General features: G+C 43.6%; 7 non-coding genes across 7 annotated transcripts; all 7 read left to right on the top strand.

Annotated features, from left to right (window-relative positions):
* Positions 1-3,354: 3,354 nt before the first annotated feature.
* trnav-aac (transfer RNA valine (anticodon AAC)) lies at positions 3,355-3,426 on the top strand. Its single transcript has one exon. It is a non-coding gene; the product is annotated as a tRNA-Val (tRNA).
* Positions 3,427-6,098: 2,672 nt separating this feature from the next.
* trnav-aac (transfer RNA valine (anticodon AAC)) lies at positions 6,099-6,171 on the top strand. The gene has a single exon. It is a non-coding gene; the product is annotated as a tRNA-Val (tRNA).
* A 1,393-nt stretch (positions 6,172-7,564) lies between these two features.
* trnav-aac (transfer RNA valine (anticodon AAC)) lies at positions 7,565-7,637 on the top strand. Its single transcript has one exon. It is a non-coding gene; the product is annotated as a tRNA-Val (tRNA).
* Positions 7,638-10,312: 2,675 nt separating this feature from the next.
* On the top strand, positions 10,313-10,385 carry trnav-aac (transfer RNA valine (anticodon AAC)). Its single transcript has one exon. It is a non-coding gene; the product is annotated as a tRNA-Val (tRNA).
* Positions 10,386-13,059: 2,674 nt separating this feature from the next.
* Positions 13,060-13,132, top strand: trnav-aac (transfer RNA valine (anticodon AAC)). The gene has a single exon. It is a non-coding gene; the product is annotated as a tRNA-Val (tRNA).
* Positions 13,133-15,802: 2,670 nt separating this feature from the next.
* Positions 15,803-15,875, top strand: trnav-aac (transfer RNA valine (anticodon AAC)). Its single transcript has one exon. It is a non-coding gene; the product is annotated as a tRNA-Val (tRNA).
* A 4,283-nt stretch (positions 15,876-20,158) lies between these two features.
* Positions 20,159-20,231, top strand: trnav-aac (transfer RNA valine (anticodon AAC)). Its single transcript has one exon. It is a non-coding gene; the product is annotated as a tRNA-Val (tRNA).
* The last annotated feature ends 2,378 nt before the right edge of the window (positions 20,232-22,609 follow it).

Genomic DNA, 22,609 nt, shown 5'->3' on the forward strand with positions numbered 1-22,609 from the left:
CAAAAAGAAGATGAAGTGCAGAGTCCTTTTCAGCAAAAAATGCTTTTCCCAAACATTTCTCTGACCGAATCTTCACAAAACAAAAATGATGCTTTTAAAGTCATTAAACCCGAATTTTCGTGCACCCGAATCTTCTGAATCAGATGCCTCTCGTTGTGCCGACTGAATCCATGTCCCTTTCAATATTCTGCTGACATGCACACTATTAAATGTGCCACTAACTTATAGAATCAAAGAATAAGGCAATGGTTTCAGCCCGTTCGAGCCCATGCCAACTCTCAACAAGTCTCACTCCCCTGTCATTTACCCATAGCTGTGCAATTTTTTTCATTTGGATACTTATCCAACTCCGCTTTGAAAGATAAGATTGTGTCTGACTCCACCGCCAAGTCGAGAATTGTATTCCAGATTCTAACCACTTGCTGAGGAATGGCCACTCCTGTTCCTATGTATAAAGGCAGAGAAACACGGGATCAATTCCTGCCACACTCACAACCTTGCTAAATATAGCACCGTTATTCTATTCTCGTGACACAAGCTCCAGAAGTGTAGTCCAGCTCTTGAGGTTAAAGCTCTGGTTATGTTCCCAATAATGTTACTGCCGCAGCGTTTCCGTAGTGTAGTGGTTATCACGTTCGACTAATACGCGAAAGGACCCGGTTGGAAACCGGGCGGAAACATTATGCAAACGTGTTCAATTAATGATAAGATAAAATTAAATCATTCATATTAGTGGTTCAATGTTAACAGAGTGCAGTGTCTCACGATGCTGTTCCATTTGCTGATTTCTCTCTACAGTTCTGTTCACACTCAAATTCTGCACAGTGTCTCTCACTCCCTCCCGTTTCCAGCCCTGACGCTGGAGAAACCATATCTCAAAGCTTCACATTCGGTACATTCAGGTCAGCTGTGAGAGATTATTAAAGGATCCTGCCACGCCACCACGCTTCACAACAGAAAATTAAAGCCACAAACAAACCCATCGACTAATCGCTCTTCCTCAGCTCCAGAGTGAGTGAGGGCGGGACAAGCCCTAACTTCCGCTCCCACACTCTCCAATCAGCCGCTGCCGGCGGAAAGCGGAGAATGCAGCATCAAACAGCGGTTTACCGCCCTTCACTGGGCTGCAAAATGCCACCGTTCGAGACAACGCTCCCCGTACACCGAACAGCAGCCTCATAAGATGCTTCATCTCAGCTTCCTGAGTTCGAGCCCCAGCTTGCACGAACACTTCTTCACTGGAAACAGCATTAATTATCTGATTGCCACGTTTTGCATCATGAAAGTAATCCTAACCGATAATTATATAATCATAGAGGTTTACAGCATGGAAGGAGTCATTTAAGCCCATCGTATCTGCACCGGCCAACAAATGCCCAGTTTTAGGTGTGTACCCCTGCACCTTATTGCATTTCATGTGCACATCTAAGAACTGGTTAAATGTGGTGAGGGTTTCTGCCTGCACCACACTTTCAGGCAGTGAGTTTGAGACCCCCACAAACATCTGCATGCAGAATGTTCACTTCAAATCCCCTTTAACCCTTACACTAATTACTTTTAAATTATGCAGCCTGGTTGTTGACCACTCCACTATGTGAAATAGACCCTTTTAATCAACAATATCTAGGCGTCTCCTATTTTTATACACCTCAATGCGGTCGCCCATCAGCCTCCTCTGTTCCAAGGAAAACAAACCCATCCTATCCAATCTGTCCTCATAGCAAAGTTGCTCCACTCCCGGCAACATCTACGTAAATCTCCTCTGTACCCTCTCCAGCGTATTCACGTTCTTCCTTCAATGCGGTGACCAGAACTGCACGCAGTACTCCAGCTGTGGCCTAACCAGAATTTTATACAGTTCTAGCATAACCCACTTGCTTTTCTCTTCCTTGCTTCTGCCAATAAATGCAACCATTCCATATGAATTCTTCATCAACTTTTCCAACTGGCCAGCTACCTTCAGGGATCTGTGGACAAGCAATCCCAGTTTCCTTTGTTTCTCTACACTTCTCAATGTCATACCAGTTGATGTGTATTCCCTTTCCTTGTTAGCCCTCCACAAATGCGCGATCTCTCACATCTCTGGATTAAATTCAATTTGCCACTGCTCTACCCCCTTATCAGTTGATTGATATCTTCCTGGAGTCTCCAGCTTTCTTCTTCATTATCAACCACACTGCCTATTTTAATAACACCTGAAAACTTCGTAATCATAACACCTATATTCAAGTTTAGATCATTGATAAATACCATAAAAAGCAATGGATCTGGCACTGAAAACTGTGGAACCCCACTGGAAACATCCTTCCAGTCACAAAACCACCCATCAAACATTACCGTTTGCTTCCTGCCTCTGAGCCAAATTTGGATCCAATTTGCCACTTCGCACTGAATCACATGGGCTTTTACTTAGAAAATGCATAATCATTAAATGTTATCCTGCCTTTATGGGAAAACATCATTAATTGTCTGATGATCTTCATTTGCACAACTAAAGAAATGTTAACTGAAGGAGAATCCTTAATTGAATAACTTATCTGTGCTCTGCACTTTAGCTCTGAATCCATAAACCATTTTGGACACTGTGCTTTAGAAGTCTGCTTCAAAATGTACATTGCTGGTAACATGTACATGAGACGTTGGAAACAGTGAGATAGACTGTAGTGCAAGGGACTGGTTGTTGTGAAACAGCAAAGAAAATATACATTCTGGAAGAATACCATCGAAAAGAAGTGTGGCCCTAACAGCCAAAAAGAAGATGAAGTGCTGAGCCCTTTTCAGCAAAAAATTACTTTTCAAACATTTCTCTGACCGAATCTTCACAAAAGAAAAATTATGCTTTTAAAGTCATTAAACCCGAATTTTCGTGCACCCGAATCTTCTGAATCAGATGCCTCTCGTTGTGTCGACTGAATCCATGTCCCTTTCAATATTCTGCTGACATGCACACTATTAAATGTGCCACTAACTTATAGAATCAAAGAATAAGGGAATGGATGCAGCCCGTCGAGCCCATGCCAACTCTCAACAAGTCTCACTCCCCTGTCATTTACCCACAGCTGTGCAATTTTTTTCATTCGGATACTTATCCAACTCCGTTTTGAAAGATAAGATTGTGTCTGACTCCACCGCCCTTTAGAGAAGTGTATTCCAGATTCTAACCACTTGCTGAGGAATGGCCACTCCTGTTCCTATGTATAAAGGCAGAGAAACACGGGATCAATTCCTGCCACACTCACAACCTTGCTAAATATCGCACCGTTATTCTATTCTCGTGACACAAGCTCCAGAAGTGTAGTCCAGCTGTTGAGGTTAAAGCTCTGGTTATGTTCCCAACAATGTTACTGCCACAGCGTTTCTGTAGTGTAGTGGTTATCACGTTCGCCTAACACGCGAAAAGTCCCTGGTTCGAAACGGGCGGAAACATTATGCAAACGTGTTCAATTAATGATAAGATAAAATTAAATCATTCATATTGGTGGTTCAATGTTAACAGAGTGCAGTGTCTCACGATGCTGTTCCATTTGCTGATTTCTCTCCACAGTTCTGTTCACACTCAAATTCTGCACAGTGTTTCTCACTCCCTCCCGTTTCCAGCCCTGACGCTGGAGAAACCATATCTCAAAGCTGCACATTCCGTGCATTCAGGTCAGCTGTGAGAGATTATTAAAGGATCCTGCCACGCCACCACGCTTCACAACAGAAAATTAAAGCCACAAACAAACCCATCGACTAATCGCTCTTCCTCAGCACCAGAGTGAGTGAGGGCGGGACAAGCCCTAACTTCCGCTCCCACACTCTCCAATCAGCCGCTGCCGGCGGAAAGCGGAGAATGCAGCATCAAACAGCGGTTTACCGCCCTTCACTGGGCTGCAAAATGCCACCGTTCGAGACAACGCTCCCCGTGCTCCGAACAGCAGCCTCATAAGATGCTTCATCTCAGCTTCCTGAGTTCGAGCCCCAGCTTGCACGAACACTTCTTCACTGGAAACAGCATAATTATCTGATTGCCACGTTTTGCATCATGAAAGTAATCCTAACCGATAATTATATAATCATAGAGGTTTACAGCATGGAAAGAATCATTTACACCCATCGTATCTGCACCGGCCAACAAATGCCCAGTTTTAGGTGTGTACCCCTGCACCTTATTGCATTTCATGTGCACATCTAAGAACTGGTTAAATGTGGTGAGGGTTTCTGCCTGCACCACACTTTCAGGCAGTGAGTTTGAGACCCCCACAAACATCTGCATGCAGAATGTTCACTTCAAATCCCCTTTAACCCTTACACTAATTACTTTTAAATTATGCAGCCTGGTTGTTGACCACTCCACTATGTGAAATAGACCCTTTTAATCAACAATATCTAGGCCCCTCCTATTTTTATACACCTCAATGCGGTCGCCCATCAGCCTCCTCTGTTCCAAGAAAACAAACCCATCCTATCCAATCTGTCCTCATAGCAAAGTTGCTCCACTCCCGGCAACATCTACGTAAATCTCCTCTGTACCCTCTCCAGCGTATTCACGTTCTTCCTTCAATGCGGTGACCAGAACTGCACGCAGAACTCCAGCTGTGGCCTAACCAGAATTTGATACAGTTCTAGCATAACCCACTTGCTGTTCTGTTCCTTGCTTCTGCCAATAAATGCAACCATTTCATATGAATTCTTAATCAACTTTTCCAACTGGTCAGCTACCTTCAGGGATCTGTGGACAAGCAATCCCAGTTACCTTTGTTTCTCTACACTTATCAATGTCATACCAGTTGATGTGTATTCCCTTTTCTTGTTAGCCCTCCACAAATGCGCGATCTCTCACATCTCTGGATTAAATTCAATTTGCCACTGCTCTACCCCCTTATCAGTTGATTGATATCTTCCTGGAGTCTCCAGCTTTCTTCTTCATTATCAACCACACTGCCTATTTTAATAACACCTGAAAACTTCGGAATCATAACACCTATATTCAAGTTTGGATCATTGATAAATACCATAAAAAGCAATGGATCTGGCACTGAAAACTGTGGAACCCCACTGGAAACATCCTTCCAGTCACAAAAACACCCATCAAACATTACCCTTTGCTTCCTGCCTCTGAGCCAAATTTGGATCCAATTTGCCACTTCGCCCTGAATCACATGGGCTTTTACTTAGAAAATGCACAATCATTAAATGTTATCCTGCCTTCATGGGAAAACATCATTAATTGACTGATGATCTTCACTTGCACAACTAAAGAAATGTTAACTGAAGGAGAATCCTTAATTGAATAACTTATCTGTGCTCTGCACTTTACCTCTGAATCCATAAACCATTTTGGACACTGTGCTTTAGAAGTCTGCTTCAAAATGTTCATTGCTGGTAACATGTATATGAGACGTTGGAAACAGTGAGATAGACTGCAGTGCAAGGGACTGGTTATTGTGAAACAGCAAAGAAAATATACATTCTGGAAGAATACCATCGAAAAGAAGTGTGGCCCTAACAGCCAAAAAGAAGATGAAGTGCTGAGCCCTTTTCAGCAAAAAATTCTTTTTCAAACATTTCTCTGACCGAATCTTCACAAAAGAAAAATGATGCTTTTAAAGTCATTAAACCCGAATTTTCATGCACCGGAATCTTCTGAATCAGATGCCTCTCGTTGTGCCGACTGAATCCATGTCCCTTTCAATATTCTGCTGACATGCACACTATTAAATGTGCCACTAACTTATAGAATCAAAGCATAAGGGAATGGATGCAGCCCGTCGAGCACATGCCAACTCTCAACAAGTCTCACTCCCCTGTCTTTTACCCACAGCTGTGCAATTTTTTTCATTCGGATACTTATCCAACTCCGTTTTGAAAGATAAGATTGAGTCTGACTCCACCGCCCTTTAGAGCAGTGTATTCCAGATTCTAACCACTTGCTGAGGAATGGCCACTCCTGTTCCTATGTATAAAGGCAGAGAAACACGGGATCAATTCCTGCCACACTCACAACCTTGCTAAATATAGCACCGTTATTCTATTCTCGTGACACAAGCTCCAGAAGTGTAGTCCAGCTGTTGAGGTTAAAGCGCTGGTTACGTTCCCAACGATGCTACTGCACCAGCGTTTCCGTAGTGTAGTGGTTATCACGTTCGCCTAACAAGCGAAAGGTCCCCGGTTCAAAACCGGGCGGAAACATTATGCAAACGTGTTCAATTAATTCTAAGATAAAATTAAATCATTCAGATTAGTGGTTCAATGTTAACAGAGTGCAGTGTCTCACGATGCTGTTCCATTTGCTGATTTCTCTCTACAGTTCTGTTCACACTCAAATTCTACACAGTGTCTCTCACTCCCTCCCGTTTCCAGCCCTGACGCTGGAGAAACCATATCTCAAAGCTGTGCATTCAGGTCAGCTGTGAGAGATTATTAAAGGATCCTGCCACGCCACCACGCTTCACAACAGAAAATTAAAGCCACAAACAAACCCATCGACTAATCGCTCTTCCTCAGCTCCAGAGTGAGTGAGGGCGGGACAAGCCCTAACTTCCGCTCCCACACTCTCCAATCAGCCGCTGCCGGCGGAAAGCGGAGAATGCAGCATCAAACAGCGGTTTACCGCCCTTCACTGGGCTGCAAAATGCCACCGTTCCAGACAACGCTCCCCGTGCTCCGAACAGTAGCCTCATTAGATGCTTCATCTCAGCTTCCTGAGTTCGAGCCCCAGCTTGCACGAACATTTCTTCACTGGAAACAGCATTAATTATCTGATTGCCACGTTTTGCATCATGAAAGTAATCCTAACCGATAATTATATAATCATGGAGGTTTACAGCATGGAAGGAGTCATTTACGCACATCGTATCTGCACCGGCCAACAAATGCCCAGTTTTAGGTGTGTACCCCTGCACCTTATTGCATTTCATGTGCACATCTAAGAACTGGTTAAATGTGGTGAGGGTCTCTGCCTGCACCACACTTTCAGGCAGTGAGTTTGAGACCCCCACAAACATCTGCATGCAGAATGTTCACTTCAAATCCCCTTTAACCCTTACACTAATTACTTTTAAATTATGCAGCCTGGTTGTTGACCACTCCACTATGTGAAATAGACTCTTTTGAATCAGATGCCTCTCGTTGTGTCGACTGAATCCATGTCCCTTTCAATATTCTGCTGACATGCACAGTATTAAATGTGCCACTAACTTATAGAATCAAAGAATAAGGGAATGGATGCAGCCCGTCGAGCCCATGCCAACTCTCAACAAGTCTCACTCCCCTGTCATTTACCCACAGCTGTGCAATTTTTTTCATTCGGATACTTATCCAACTCCGTTTTGAAAGATAAGATTGTGTCTGACTCCACCGCCCTTTAGAGAAGTGTATTCCAGATTCTAACCACTTGCTGAGGAATGGCCACTCCTGTTCCTATGTATAAAGGCAGAGAAACACGGGATCAATTCCTGCCACACTCACAACCTTGCTAAATATAGCACCGTTATTCTATTCTCGTGACACAAGCTCCAGAAGTGTAGTCCAGCTGTTGAGGTTAAAGCTATGGTTATGTTCCCAACAATGTTACTGCCACAGAGTTTCCGTAGTGTAGTGGTTATCACGTTCGCCTAACACGCGAAAGGTCCCCGGTTCGAAACCGGGCGGAAACATTATGCAAACGTGTTCAATTAATGATAAGATAAAATTAAATCATTCATATTAGTGGTTCAATGTTAACAGAGTGCAGTGTCTCACGATGCTGTTCCATTTGCTGATTTCTCTCTACAGTTCTGTTCACACTCAAATTCTGCACAGTGTCTCTCACTCCCTCTCGTTTCCAGCCCTGACGCTGGAGAAACCATATCTCAAAGCTGCACATTCCGTGCATTCAGGTAAGCTGTGAGAGATTATTAAAGGATCCTGCCACGCCACCACGCTTCACAACAGAAAATTAAAGCCACAAACAAACCCATCGACTAATCGCTCTTCCTCAGCTCCAGAGTGAGTGAGGGCGGGACAAGCCCTAACTTCCGCTCCCACACTCTCCAATCAGCCGCTGCCGGCGGAAAGCGGAGAATGCAGCATCAAACAGCGGTTTACCGCCCTTCACTGGGCTGCAAAATGCCACCGTTCGAGACAACGCTCCCCGTGCTCCGAACAGCAGCCTCATAAGATGCTTCATCTCAGCTTCCTGAGTTCGAGCCCCAGCTTGCACGAACACTTCTTCACTGGAAACAGCATTAATTATCTGATTGCCACGTTTTGCATCATGAAAGTAATCCTAACCGATAATTATTTCATCATCGAGGTTTACAGCATGGAAGGAGTCATTTACGCCCATCTTATCTGCACCGGCCAACAAATACCCAGTTTTAGATGTGTACCCCTGCACCTTATTGCATTTCATGTGCACATCTAAGAACTGGTTAAATGTGGTGAGGGTTTCTGCCTGCACCACACTTTCAGGCAGTGAGTTTGAGACCCCCACAAACATCTGCATGCAGAATGTTCACTTCAAATCCACTTTAACCCTTACACTAATTACTTTTAAATTATGCAGCCTGGTTGTTGACCACTCCACTATGTGAAATAGACCCTTTTAATCAACAATATCTAGGCCCCTCCTATTTTTATACACCTCAATGCTGTCGCCCATCAGCCTCCTCTGTTCCAAGGAAAACAAACCCATCCTATCCAATCTGTCCTCATAGCAAAGTTGCTCCACTCCCGGCAACATCTACGTAAATCTCCTCTGTACCCTCTCCAGCGTATTCACGTTCTTCCATCAATGCGGTGAACAGAACTGCACGCAGTACTCCAGCTGTGGCCTAACCAGAATTTTATACAGTTCTAGCATAACCCACTTGCTGTTCTCTTCCTTGCTTCTGCCAATAAATGCAACCATTCCATATGACTTCTTAACCAACTTTTCCAACTGGCCAGCTACCTTCAGGGATCTGTGGACAAGCAATCCCAGTTACCTTTGTTCCTCTACACTTCTCAATGTCATACCAGTTGATGTGTATTCCCTTTCCTTGTTAGCCCTCCACAAATGCGCGATCTCTCACATCTCTGGTTTAAATTCAATTTGCCACTGCTCTACCCCCTTATCAGTTGATTGATATCTTCCTGGAGTCTCCAGCTTTCTTCTTCATTATCAACCACACTGCCTACTTTAATAACACCTGAAAACTTCGTAATCATAACACTTATCTTCAAGTTGAGATCATTGATAAATACCATAAAAAGCAATGGATCTGGCACTGAAAACTGTGGAACCCCACTGGAAACATCCTTCCAGTCACAAAAACACCCATCAAACATTACCCTTTGCTTCCTGCCTGTGAGCCAAATTTGGATCCAATTTGCCACTGCGCCCTGAATCACATGGGCTTTTACTTAGAAAATGCATAATCATTAAATGTTATCCTGCCTTCATGGGAAAACATCATTAATTGACTGATGATCTTCATTTGCACAACTAAAGAAATGTTAACTGAAGGAGAGTCCTTAATTGAATAACTTATCTGTGCTCTGCACTTTACCTCTGAATCCATAAACCATTTTGGACACTGTGCTTTAGAAGTCTGCTTCAAAATGTTCATTGCTGGTAACATGTACATGAGACGTTCGAAACAGTGAGATAGACTGTAGTGCAAGGGACTGTTTATTGTGAAACAGCAAAGAAAATATGCATTCTGGAATAATAACATCGAAAAGAAGTGTGGCCCTAACAGCCAAAAAGAAGATGAAGTGCTGAGCCCTTCTCAGCAAAAAATTATTTTCCCAAACATTTCTCTGACCGAATGTTCACAAAACAAAAATGATGCTTTTAAAGTCATTAAACCCGAATTTTCGTGCACCCGAATCTTCTGAATCAGATGCCTCTCGTTGTACCGACTGAATCCATGTCCCTTTCAATATTCTGCTGACATGCACACTATTAAATGTGCCACTAACTTATAGAATCAAAGAATAAGGGAATGGATGCAGCCCGTCGAGCCCATGCCAACTCTCAACAAGTCTCACTCCCCTGTCATTTACCCGCAGCTGTGCAATTTCTTTCAGTCGGATACTTATACAACTCCGTTTTGAAAGATAAGATTGAGTCTGACTCCACCGCCCTTTAGAGAAGTGTATTCCAGATTCTAACCACTTGCTGAGGAATGGCCACTCCTGTTCCTATGTATAAAGGCAGAGAAACACGGGATCAATTCCTGCCACACTCACAACCTTGCTAAATCTAGCACCGTTATTCTCTTCTCCTGACACAAGCTCCAGAAGTGTCGTCCAGCTGTTGAGGTTAACGCTCTGGTTATGTTCCCAACAATGTCACTGCCACAGCGTTTCCGTAGTGTTGTGGTTATCACGTTCGCCTAACACGCGACAGGTCCCCGGTTCGAAACCGGGCGGAAACATTATGCAAACGTGTTCAATTAATGATAAGATAAAATTAAATCATTCATATTAGTGGTTCAATGTTAACAGAGTGCAGTGTCTCACGGTGCTGTTCCATTTGCTGATTTCTCTCTACAGTTCTGTTCACACTCAAATTCTACACAGTGTCTCTCACTCCCTCCCGTTTCCAGCCCTGACGCTGGAGAAACCATATCTCAAAGCTGCACATTCCGTGCATTCAGGTCAGCTGTGAGAGATTATTAAAGGATGCTGCCACGCCACCACGCTTCACAACAGAAAATTAAAGCCACAAACAAACCCATCGACTAATCGCTCTTTCCCAGCTCCAGAGTGAGTGAGGGCGGGACAAGCCCTAACTTCCGCTCCCACACTCTCCAATCAGCCGCTGCCGGCGGAAAGCGGAGAATGCAGCATCAAACAGCGGTTTACCGCCCTTCACTGGGCTGCAAAATGCCACCGTTCGAGACAACGCTCCCCGTGCTCCGAACAGCAGCCTCATAAGATGCTTCATCTCAGCTTCCTGAGTTCGAGCCCCAGCTTGCACGAACACTTCTTCACTGGAAACACCATTAATTATCTGATTGCCACGTTTTGCATCATGAAAGTAATCCTAACCGATAATTATATAATCATAGAGGTTTACAGCATGGAAAGAGTCATTTAAGCCTATCGTATCTGCACCGGCCAACAAATGCCCAGTTTTAGGTGTGTACCCCTGCACCTTATTGCATTTCATGTGCACATCTAAGAACTGGTTAAATGTGGTGAGGGTTTCTGCCTGCACCACATTTCAGGCAGTGAGTTTGAGACCCTCACACACATCTGCATGCAGAATGTTCACTTCAAATCCCTTTTAACACTTACACTAATTACTTTTAAATTATGCAGCCTGGTTGTTGACCACTCCACTCTGTGAAATAGACCCTTTTCATCAACAATATCTAGGCCCCTCCTATTTTTATAAACCTCAAAGCTGTCGCCCATCAGCCTCCTCTGTTCCAAGGAAAACAAACCCATCCTATCCAATCTGTCCTCATAGCAAAGTTGCTCCACTCCCGGCAACATCTACGTAAATCTCCTCTGTACCCTCTCCAGCGTATTCACGTTCTTCCTTCAATGCGGTGACCAGAACTGCACGCAGTACTCCAGCTGTGGCCTAACCAGAATTTTATACAGTTCTAGCCTAACCCACTTGCTGTTCTGTTCCTTGCTTCTGCCAATAAATGCAACCATTCCATATGACTTCTTAATCAACTTTTCCAACTGGTCAGCTACCTTCAGGGATCTGTGGACAAGCAATCCCAGTTACCTTTGTTCCTCTACACTTCTCAATGTCATACCAGTTGATGTGTATTCCCTTTCCTTGTTAGCCCTCCACAAATGCGCGATCTCTCACATCTCTGGATTAAATTCAATTTGCCACTGCTCTACCCCCTTATCAGTTGATTGATATCTTCCTGGAGTCTCCAGCTTTCTTCTTCATTATCAACCACACTGCCTATTTTAATAACACCTGAAAACTTCGTAATCATAACACCTATATTCAAGTTTAGATCATTGATAAATACCATAAAAAGCAATGGATCTGGCACTGAAAACTGTGGAACCCCACTGGAAACATCCTTCCAGTCACAAAAACACCCATCAAACATTACCCTTAGCTTCCTGCCTCTGTGCCAAATTTGGATCCAATTTGCCACTTCGCCCTGAATCACATGGGCTTTTACTTAGAAAATGCATAATCATTAAATGTTATCCTGCCTTCATGGGAAAACATCATTAATTGACTGATGATCTTCATTTGCACAACTAAAGAAATGTTAACTGAAGGAGAGTCCTTAATTGAATAACTTATCTGTGCTCTGCACTTTACCTCTGAATCCATAAACCATTTTGGACACTGTGCTTTAGAAGTCTGTTTCCAAATGTTCCTTGCTGGTCACATGTACATGGGATGTTGGAAACAATGAGATAGACTGTAGTGCAAGGGACTGATTATTGTGAAACAGCAAAGAAAATATACATTCTGGAAGAATACCATCGAAAAGAAGTGTGGCCCTAACAGCCAAAAAGAAGATGAAGTGCTGAGCCCTTTTCAGCAAAAAATTATTTTCCCAAACATTTCTCTGACCGAATCTTCACAAAACAAAAATGATGCTTTTAAAGTCATTAAACCCGAATTTTCGTGCACCCGAATCTTCTGAATCAGATGCCTCTCGTTGTGCCGACTGAATCCATGTCCCTTTCAATATTCTGCTGACATGCACACTATTAAATGTGCCACTAACTTATAGAATCAAAGAATAAGGGAATGGTTGCAACCCGTCGAGCCCATGCCAACTCTCAACAAGTCTCACTCCCCTGTCATTTACCCGCAGCTGTGCAATTTCTTTCAGTCGGATACTTATACAACTCCGTTTTAAAAGATAAGATTGAGTCTGACACCACCGCCCTTTTGAGAAGTGTATTCCAGATTCTAACCACTTGCTGAGGAATGGCCACTCCTGTTCCTATGTATAAAGGCAGAGAAACACGGGATCAATTCCTGCCACACTCACAACCTTGCTAAATCTCGCACCGTTATTCTCTTCTCCTGACACAAGCTCCAGAAGTGTCGTCCAGCTGTTGAGGTTAACGCTCTGGTTATGTTCCCAACAATGTTACTGCCACAGCGTTTCCGTAGTGTAGTGGTTATCACGTTCGCCTAACACGCGACAGGTCCCCGGTTCGAAACCGGGTGGAAACATTATGCAAACGTGTTCAATTAATGATAAGATAAAATTAAATCATTCATATTAGTGGTTCAATGTTAACAGAGTGCAGTGTCTCACGATGATGTTCCATTTGCTGATTTCTCTCTGCAGTTCTGTTCACACTCAAATTCTGCACAGTGTCTCTCACTCCCTCCCGTTTCTAGCCCTGACGCTGGAGAAACCATATCTCAAAGCTGCACATTCCGTGCATTCAGGTCAGCTGTGAGAGATTATTAAAGGATCCTGCCACGCCACCACGCTTCACAACAGAAAATTAAAGCCACAAACAAACCCATCGACTAATCGCTCTTTCCCAGCTCCAGAGTGAGTGAGGGCGGGACAAGCCCTAACTTCCGCTCCCACACTCTCCAATCAGCCGCTGCCGGCGGAAAGCCTAGAATGCAGCATCAAACAGCGGTTTACCGCCCTTCACTGGGCTGCAAAATGCCAGCGTTCGAGAGAACGCTCCCCGTACACCGAACAGCAGCCTCATAAGATGCTTCATCTCAGCTTCCTGAGTTCGAGCCCCAGCTTGCACGAACACTTCTTCAATGGAAACACCATTAATTATCTGATTGCCACGTTTTGCATCATGAAAGTAATCCTAACCGATAATTATATAATCATAGAGGTTTACAGCATGGAAGGAGTCATTTAAGCCCATCCTATCTGCACCGGCCAACAAATGCCCAGTTTTAGTTGTGTACACCTGCACCTTATTGCATTTCATGTGCACATCTAAGAACTGGTTAAATGTAGTGAGGGTTTCTGCCTGCACCACACTTTCAGGCAGTGAGTTTCAGACCCCCACAAATATCTGCATGCAGAATGTTCACTTCAAATCCCCTTTAACACTTACACTAATTACTTTTAAATTATGCAGCCTGGTTGTTGACCACTCCACTATGTGAAATAGACCCTTTTAATCAACAATATCTAGGCCCCTCCTATTTTTATACACCTCAATGCTGTCGCCCAACAGCCTCCTCTGTTCCAAGGAAAACAAACCCATCCTATCCAATCTGTCCTCATAGCAAAGTTGCTCCACTCCCGGCAACATCTACGTAAATCTCCTCTGTACCCTCTCCAGCGTATTCACGTTCTTCCTTCAATGCGGTGACCAGAACAGCACGCAGTACTCCAGCTGTGGCCTAACCAGAATTTTATACAGTTCTAGCATAACCCACTTGCTGTTCTGTTCCTTGCTTCTGCCAATAAATGCAACCATTCCATATGACTTCTTAACCAACTTTTCCAACTGGCCAGCTTCCTTCAGGGATCTGTGGACAAGCAATCCCAGTTACCTTTGTTCCTCTACACTTCTCAATATCATACCACTTGATGTGTATTCCCTTTCCTGGTTAGCCCTCCACAAATGCGCGATCTCTCACATCTCTCGATTAAATTCAATTTGCCACTGCTCTACCCCCTTATCAGTTGATTGATATCTTCCTGGAGTCTCCAGCTTTCTTCTTCATTATCAACCACACTGCCTATTTTAATAACACCTGAAAACTTCGTAATCATAACACCTATATTCAAGTTTAGATCATTGATAAATACCATAAAAAGCAATGGATCTGGCACTGAAAACTGTGGAACCCCACTGGAAACATCCTTCCAGTCACAAAAACACCCAGCAAACATTACCCTTTGCTTCCTGCCTCTGAGCCAAATTTTGATCCAATTTGCCACTTCGCCCTGAATCACATGGGCTTTTACTTAGAAAATGCATAATCATTAAATGTTATCCTGCCTTCATGGGAAAACATCATTAATTGACTGATGATCTTCATTTGCACAACTAAAGAAATGTTAACTGAAGGAGAGTCCTTAATTGAATAACTTATCTGTGCTCTGCACTTTACCTCTGAATCCATAAACCATTTTGGACACTGTGCTTTAGAAGTCTGCTTCAAAATGTTCCTTGCTGGTAACATGTACATGGGACGTTGGAAACAGTGAGATAGACTGTAGTGCAAGGGACTGGTTATTGTGAAACAGCAAAGAAAATATACATTCTGGAAGAATACCATCGAAAAGAAGTGTGGCCCTAACAGCCAAAAAGAAGATGAAGTGCTGAGCCCTTTTCAGCAAAAAATTATTTTCCCAAACATTTCTCTGACCGAATCTTCACAAAACAAAAATGATGCTTTTAAAGGCATTAAACCCGAATTTTCGTGCACCCGAATCTTCTGAATCAGATGCCTCTCGTTGCGCCGACTGAATCCATGTCCCTTTCAATATTCTGCTGACATGCACACTATTAAATGTGCCACGAACTTATAGAATCAAAGAATAAGGGAATGGTTGCAGCCCGTCGAGCCCATGCCAACTCTCAACAAATCTCACTCCCCTGTCATTTACCCACAGCTGTGCAATTTTTTTCATTCGGATACTTATCCAACTCCGTTTTGAAAGTTAAGATTGAGTCTGACTCCACCGCCCTTTAGAGAAGTGTATTCCAGATTCTATCCACTTGCTGAGGAATGGCCACTCCTGTTCCTATGTATAAAGGCAGAGAATCACGGGATCAATTCCTGCCACACTCACCACCTTGCTAAATATAGCACCGTTATTCGATTCTCGTGACACAAGCTCCAGAAGTCCAGCTGTTGAGGTTAAAGCTCTGGTTATGTTCCCAACAATGTTACTGCAACAGCGTTTCCGTAGTGTAGTGGTTATCACGTTCGCCTAACACGCGAAAGGTCCCCGGTTCGAAACCGGGCGGAAACATTATGCAAACGTGTTCAATTAATTGTTAGATAAAATTAAATCATTCATATTAGTGGTTCAATGTTAACAGAGTGCAGTGTCTCACGATGCTGTTCCATTTGCTGATTTCTCTCTGCAGTTCTGTTCACACTCAAATTCGACACAGTGTCTCTCACTCCCTCCCGTTTCCAGCCCTGACGCTGGAGAAACCATATCTCAAAGCTGCACATTCCGTGCATTCAGGTCAGCTGTGAGAGATTATTGAAGCATCCTGCCACGCCACCACGCTTCACAACAGAAAATTAAAGCCACAAACAAACCCATCGACTAATCGCTCTTCCCCAGCTCCAGAGTGAGTGAGGGCGGGACAAGCCCTAACTTCCGCTCCCACACTCTCCAATCAGCCGCTGCCGGCGGAAAGCGGAGAATGCAGCATCAAACAGCGGTTTACCGCCCTTCACTGGGCTGCAAAATGCCACCGTTCGAGACAACGCTCCCCGTGCACCGAACAGCAGCCTCATAAGATGCTTCATCTCAGCTACCTGAGTTCGAGCCCCAGCTTGCACGAACACTTCTTCAATGGAAACACCATTAATTATCTGATTGCCACGTTTTGCATCATGAAAGTAATCCTAACCGATAATTATATAATCATAGAGGTTTACAGCATGGAAGGAGTCATTTAAGCCCATCGTATCTGCACCGGCCAACAAATGCCCAGTTTTATGTATGCACCCCTGCACCTTATTGCATTTCATGTGCACATCTAAGAACTTGTTAAATGTGGTGAGGGTTTCTGCCTGCTTCAAAATGTTCATTGCTGGTAACATGTACATGGGACTTTGGAAACAGTGAGATAGACTGTAGTGCAAGGGACTGTTTATTGTGAAACAGCAAAGAAAATATACATTCTGGAAGAATACCATCGAAAAGAAGTGTGGCACTAACAGCCAAAAAGAAGATGAAGTGCTGAGTCCTTTTCAGCAAAAAATCCTTTTCCCAAACATTTCTCTGACCGAATCTTCACAAAACAAAAATGATGCTTTTAAAGTCATTAAACCGGAATTTTCGTGCACCCGTATCTTCTGAATCAGATGCCTCTCGTTGTGCCGACTGAATCCATGTCCCTTTCAATATTCTGCTGACATGCACACTATTAAATGTGCCACTTACTTATAGAATCAAAGAATAAGGGAATGGATGCAGCCCGTCGAGCCCATGCCAACTCTCAACAAATCTCACGCCCCTGTCATTTACCCACAGCTGTGCAATTTTTTTCATTCGGATACTTATCCAAATCTGTTTTGAAAGATAAGATTGAGTCTGACTCCACCGCCCTTTAGAGAAGTGTATTCCAGATTCTAACCACTTGCTGAGGAATGGCCACACCTGTTCCTATGTATAAAGGCAGAGAAACACGGGATCAATTCCTGCCACACTAACAACCTTGCTAAATGTAGCACCGTTATTCGATTCTCGTGACACAAGCTCCAGAAGTGTAGTCCAGCTGTTGAGGTTAAAGCTCTGGTTATGTTCCCAACAATGTTACTGCAACAGCGTCTCCGTAGTGTAGTGGTTATCACGTTCGCCTCACACGCGAAAGGTTCCCGCTTGGAAACCTGGCGGAAACATTATGCAAACGTGTTCAATTAATGATTAGATAAAATTAAATCATTCATATTAGTGGTTCAATATTAACAGAGTGCAGTGTCTCACGATGCTGTTCCATTTGCTGATTTCTCTCTACAGTTCTGTACACACTCAAATTCTACACAGTGTCTCTCACTCCCTCCCGTTTCCAGCCCTGACGCTGGAGAAACCATATCTCAAAGCTGCACATTCCGTGCATTCAGGTCACTTGTGAGAGATTATTAAAGGATCCTGCCACGCCACCACGCTTCACAACAGAAAATGAAAGCCACAAACAAACCCATCGACTCATCGCTCTTCCCCAGCTCCAGAGTGAGTGAGGGCGGGACAAGCCCTAACTTCCGCTCCCACACTCTCCAATCAGCCGCTGCCGGCGGAAAACGGAGAATGCAGCATCAAACAGCGGTTTACCGCCCTTCACTGGGCTGCAAAATGCCACCATTCGAGACAACGCTCCCCGTACACCGAACAGCAGCCTCATAAGATGCTTCATCTCAGCTTCCTGAGTTCGAGCCCCAGCTTGCACGAACACTTCTTCAATGGAAACACCATTAATTATCTGATTGCCACGTTTTGCATCATGAAAGTAATCCTAACCGATAATTATATAATCATAGAGGTTTACAGCATGGAAGGAGTCATTTAAGCCCATCGTATCTGCACCGGCCAACAAATGCCCAGTTTTAGGTGTGTAGCCCTGCACCTTATTGCATTTCATGTGCACATCTAAGAACTTGTTAAATGTGGTGAGTGTTTCTGCCTGCACCACACGTTCAGGCAGTGAGTTTGAGACCCCCACAAACATCTGCATGCAGAATGTTCACTTCAAATCCCCTTTAACCCTGACACTAATTACTTTTAAATTATGCAGCCTGGTTGTTGACCACTCCACTATGTGAAATAGACCCTTTTAATCAACAATATCTAGGCCCCTCCTATTTTTATACACCTCAATGCTGTCGCCCATCAGCCTCCTCTGTTCCAAGGAAAACAAACCCATCCTATCCAATCTGTCCTCATAGCAAAGTTGCTCCACTCCGGCAACATCTACGTAAATCTCCTCTGTACCCTCTCCAGCGTATTCACGTTCTTCCTTCAATGCGGTGACCAGAACTGCACGCAGTACTCCAGCTGTGGCCTAACCAGAATTTTATACAGTTCTAGCATAACCCACTTGCTGTTCTGTTCCTTGCTTCTGCCAATAAATGCAACCATTCCATATGACTTCTTAACCAACTTTTCCAACTGGCCAGCTACCTTCAGGGATCTGTGGACAAGCAATCCCAGTTACCTTTGTTCCTCTACACTTCTCAATGTCATACCAGTTGATGTGTATTCCCTTTCCTTGTTAGCCCTCCACAAATGCACGATCTCTCACATCTCTGGATTGAATTACATTTGCCGCTGCTCTACCCCCTTATCAGTTGATTGATATCTTCCTGGAGTCTCCAGCTTTCTTCTTCATTATCAACCACACTGCCTATTTTAATAACACCTGAAAACTTTGTAATCATAACACCTATATTCAACTTTAGATCATTGATAAATACCATAAAAAGCAATGGATCTGGCACTGACAACTGTGGAACCCCATTGGAAACATCCTTCCAGTCACAAAAACACCCATCAAACATTACCCTTTGCTTCCTGCCTCTGAGCCAAATTTGGATCCAATTTGCCACTTTGCCCTGAAACACATGGGCTTTTACTTAGAAAATGCATAATCATTAAATGTTATCCTGCCTTCATGGGAAAACATCATTAATTGACTGATGATCTTCATTTGCACAAGTAAAGAAATGTTAACTGAAGGAGAGTCCTTAATTGAATAACTTATCTGTGCTCTGCACTTTACCTCTGAATCCATAAACCATTTTGGACACTGTGCTTTAGAAGTGTGCTTCAAAATGTTCATTGCTGGTAACATGTACATGAGACGTTGGAAACAGTGCGAGAGACTGTAGAGTAAGGGACCGGTTATTTTGAAACAGCAAAGCAAGTATACATTCAGGAAGAATACCATCGAAAATAAGTGTGGCCATAACAGCCAAAAAGAAGATGAAGTGCTGAGCCCTTTTCAGCAAAAAATTATTTTCCCAAACATTTCTCTGACCGAATCTTCACAAAACAAAAATGATTCTTTTAAAGTCATTAAACCCGAATTTTAGTGCACCCGAATCTTCTGAATCAGATACCTGTCGTTGTGCCGACTGAATCCATGTCCCTTTCAATATTCTGCTGACATGCACACTATTAAATGTTCCACTAACTTATAGAATCAAAGAATAAGGGAATGGTTGCAGCCCGTCGAGCCCATGCCAACTCTCAACAAGTCTCACTCCCCTGTCATTTACCCACAGCTGTGCAATTTGTTTCATTCGGATACTTATCCAACTCCGTTTTGAAAGATAAGATTGAGTCTGACTCCACCGCCCTTTAGAGCAGTGTATTCCAGATTCTAACCACTTGCTGAGGAATGGCCACTCCTGTTCCTATGTATAAAGGCAGAGAAACACGGATCAATTCCTGCCACACTCACAACCTTGCTAAATATAGAACCGTCATTCTATTCTCGTGACACAAGCTCCAGAAGTGTAGTCCAGCTGTTGAGGTTAAAGCTCTGGTTATGTTCCCCACGGTGTTACTGCCACGGCGTTTCCGTAGTGTAGTGGTTATCACGTTCGCCTAACATGCGCAAGGTGCCCGGTTCGAAACCGGGCGGAAACATTATGCAAACGTGTTCAATTAATGATTAGATAAAATTAAATCATTCATATTAGTGGCTCAATATTAACAGAGTACAGTAGCTCACGATGCTTTTCCATTTGCTGATTTCTCTCTACAGTTCTGTACACTCTCAAATTCTACACAGTGTCTCTCACTCCCTCCCGTTTCCAGCCCTGACGCTGGAGAAACCATATCTCGAAGCTGCACATTCCGTGCATTCAGGTCAGCTGTGAGAGATTATTAAAGGATCCTGCCATGCCGCCACGCTTCACAACAGAAAATTAAAGCCACAAACAAACCCATCGACTAATCGCTATTCCCCAGCTCCAGAGTGAGTGAGGGCGGGACAAGCCCTAACTTCCGCTCCAACACTCTCCAATCAGCCGCTGCCGGCGGAAAGCGGAAAATGCAGCATCAAACAGCGGTTTACCGCCCTTCGTTGGGCTGCAAAATGCCACCGTTCGAGACAACGCTCCCCGTGCACCGAACAGCAGCCTCATAAGATGCTTCATCTCAGCTTCCTGAGTTCGAGCCCCAGTCTTGCACGAACACTTCTTCACTGGATACACCATTAATTATCTGATTGCCACGTTTTGCATCATGAAAGTAATCCTAACCGATAATTTCTAATCATCGAGGTTTACAGCTTGGAAGGAGTCATTTTGAGCCCATCGTATCTGCACCGGCCAACAAATGCCCAGTTTGAGGCGTGTACCCCTGCACCTTATTGCATTTCATGTGCACATCTAAGAACTTGTTAAATGTGGTGATGGTTTCTGCCTGCACCACACTTTCAGGCAGTGAGTTTGAGACCCTCACAAACATCTGCATGCAGAATGTTCACTTCAAATCCCCTTTAACCCTTACACTAATTACTTTTAAATTATGCAGCCTGGTTGTTGACCACTCCACTCTGTGAAATAGAACCTTTCAATCGACAATATCTAGGCCCCTCCTATTTTTATAAACCTCAATGCTGTCGCCCATCAGTCTCCTCTGTTCCAAGGAAAACAAACCCATCCAATCCAATCTGTCCTCATAGCAAAGTTGCTCCACTCCCGGCAACATCTACGTAAATCTCCTCTGTACCCTCTCCAGCGTATTCACGCCCTTCCTTCAATGCGGTGACTAGAACTGCACGCAGTACTCCAGCTGTGGCCTAACCAGAATTTTATACAGTTCTAGCATAACCCACTTGCTGTTCTGTTCCTTGCTTCTGCCACCCATTCCATATGACTTCTTAACCAACTTTTCCAACTGGCCAGCTACCTTCAGGGATCTGTGGACAAGCAATCCCAGTTACCTTTGTTCCTCTACACTTCTCAATGTCATACCAGTTGATGTGTATTCCCTTTCCTTGTTAGCCCTCCACAAATGCGCGATCTCTCACATATCTGGATTAAATTCCATTTGCTACTACTCTACCCTCTTATCAGTTGATTGATATCTTCCTGGAGTCTCCAGCTTTCTTCTTCATCATCAACCAAACTGCCTATTTTAATAACACCTGAAAACTTCGGAATCATAACACCTATATTCAAGTTTAGATCATTGATAAATACCATAAAAAGCAATGGATCTGGCACTGAAAACTGTGGAACCCCACTGGAAACATCCTTCCAGTCACAAAAACACCCATCAAACATTACCCTTTGCTTCCTGCCTCTGAGCCAAATTTGGATCCAATTTGCCACTTCGCCCTGAATCACATGGGCTTTTACTTAGAAAATGCATAATCATTAAATGTTATCCTGCCTTCATGGGAAAACATCATTAATTGACTGATGATCTTCATTTGCACAACTAAAGAAATGTTAACTGAAGGAGAGTCCTTAATTGAATAACTTATCTGTGCTCTGCACTTTACCTCTGAATCCATAAACCATTTTGGACACTGTGCTTTAGAAGTCTGCTTCAAAATGTTCCTTGCTGGTAACATGTACATGGGACGTTGGAAACAGTGAGAGAGACTGCAGTGCAAGGGACCGGTTATTGTGAAACAGCAAAGCAAATATACATTCAGGAAGAATACCATCAAAAAGAAGTGTGGCCCTAACAGCCAAAAAGAAGATGAAGTGCTGAGCCCTTTTCAGCAAAAAATTATTTTCCCAAACATTTCTCTGACCGAATCTTCACAAAACAAAAATGATGCTTTTAAAGTCATTAAACCCGAATTTTAGTGCACCCGAATCTTCTGAATCAGATACCTGTCGTTGTGCCGACTGAATCCATGTCCCTTTCAATATTCTGCTGACATGCACACTATTAAATGTTCCACTAACTTATAGAATCAAAGAATAAGGGAATGGTTGCAGCCCGTCGAGCCCATGCCAACTCTCAACAAGTCTCACTCCCCTGTCATTTACCCACAGCTGTGC

Source organism: Pristiophorus japonicus, chromosome 3 (genome assembly GCF_044704955.1).
Source record: "Pristiophorus japonicus isolate sPriJap1 chromosome 3, sPriJap1.hap1, whole genome shotgun sequence".
NCBI classification, from domain to species: domain Eukaryota; kingdom Metazoa; phylum Chordata; class Chondrichthyes; family Pristiophoridae; genus Pristiophorus; species Pristiophorus japonicus.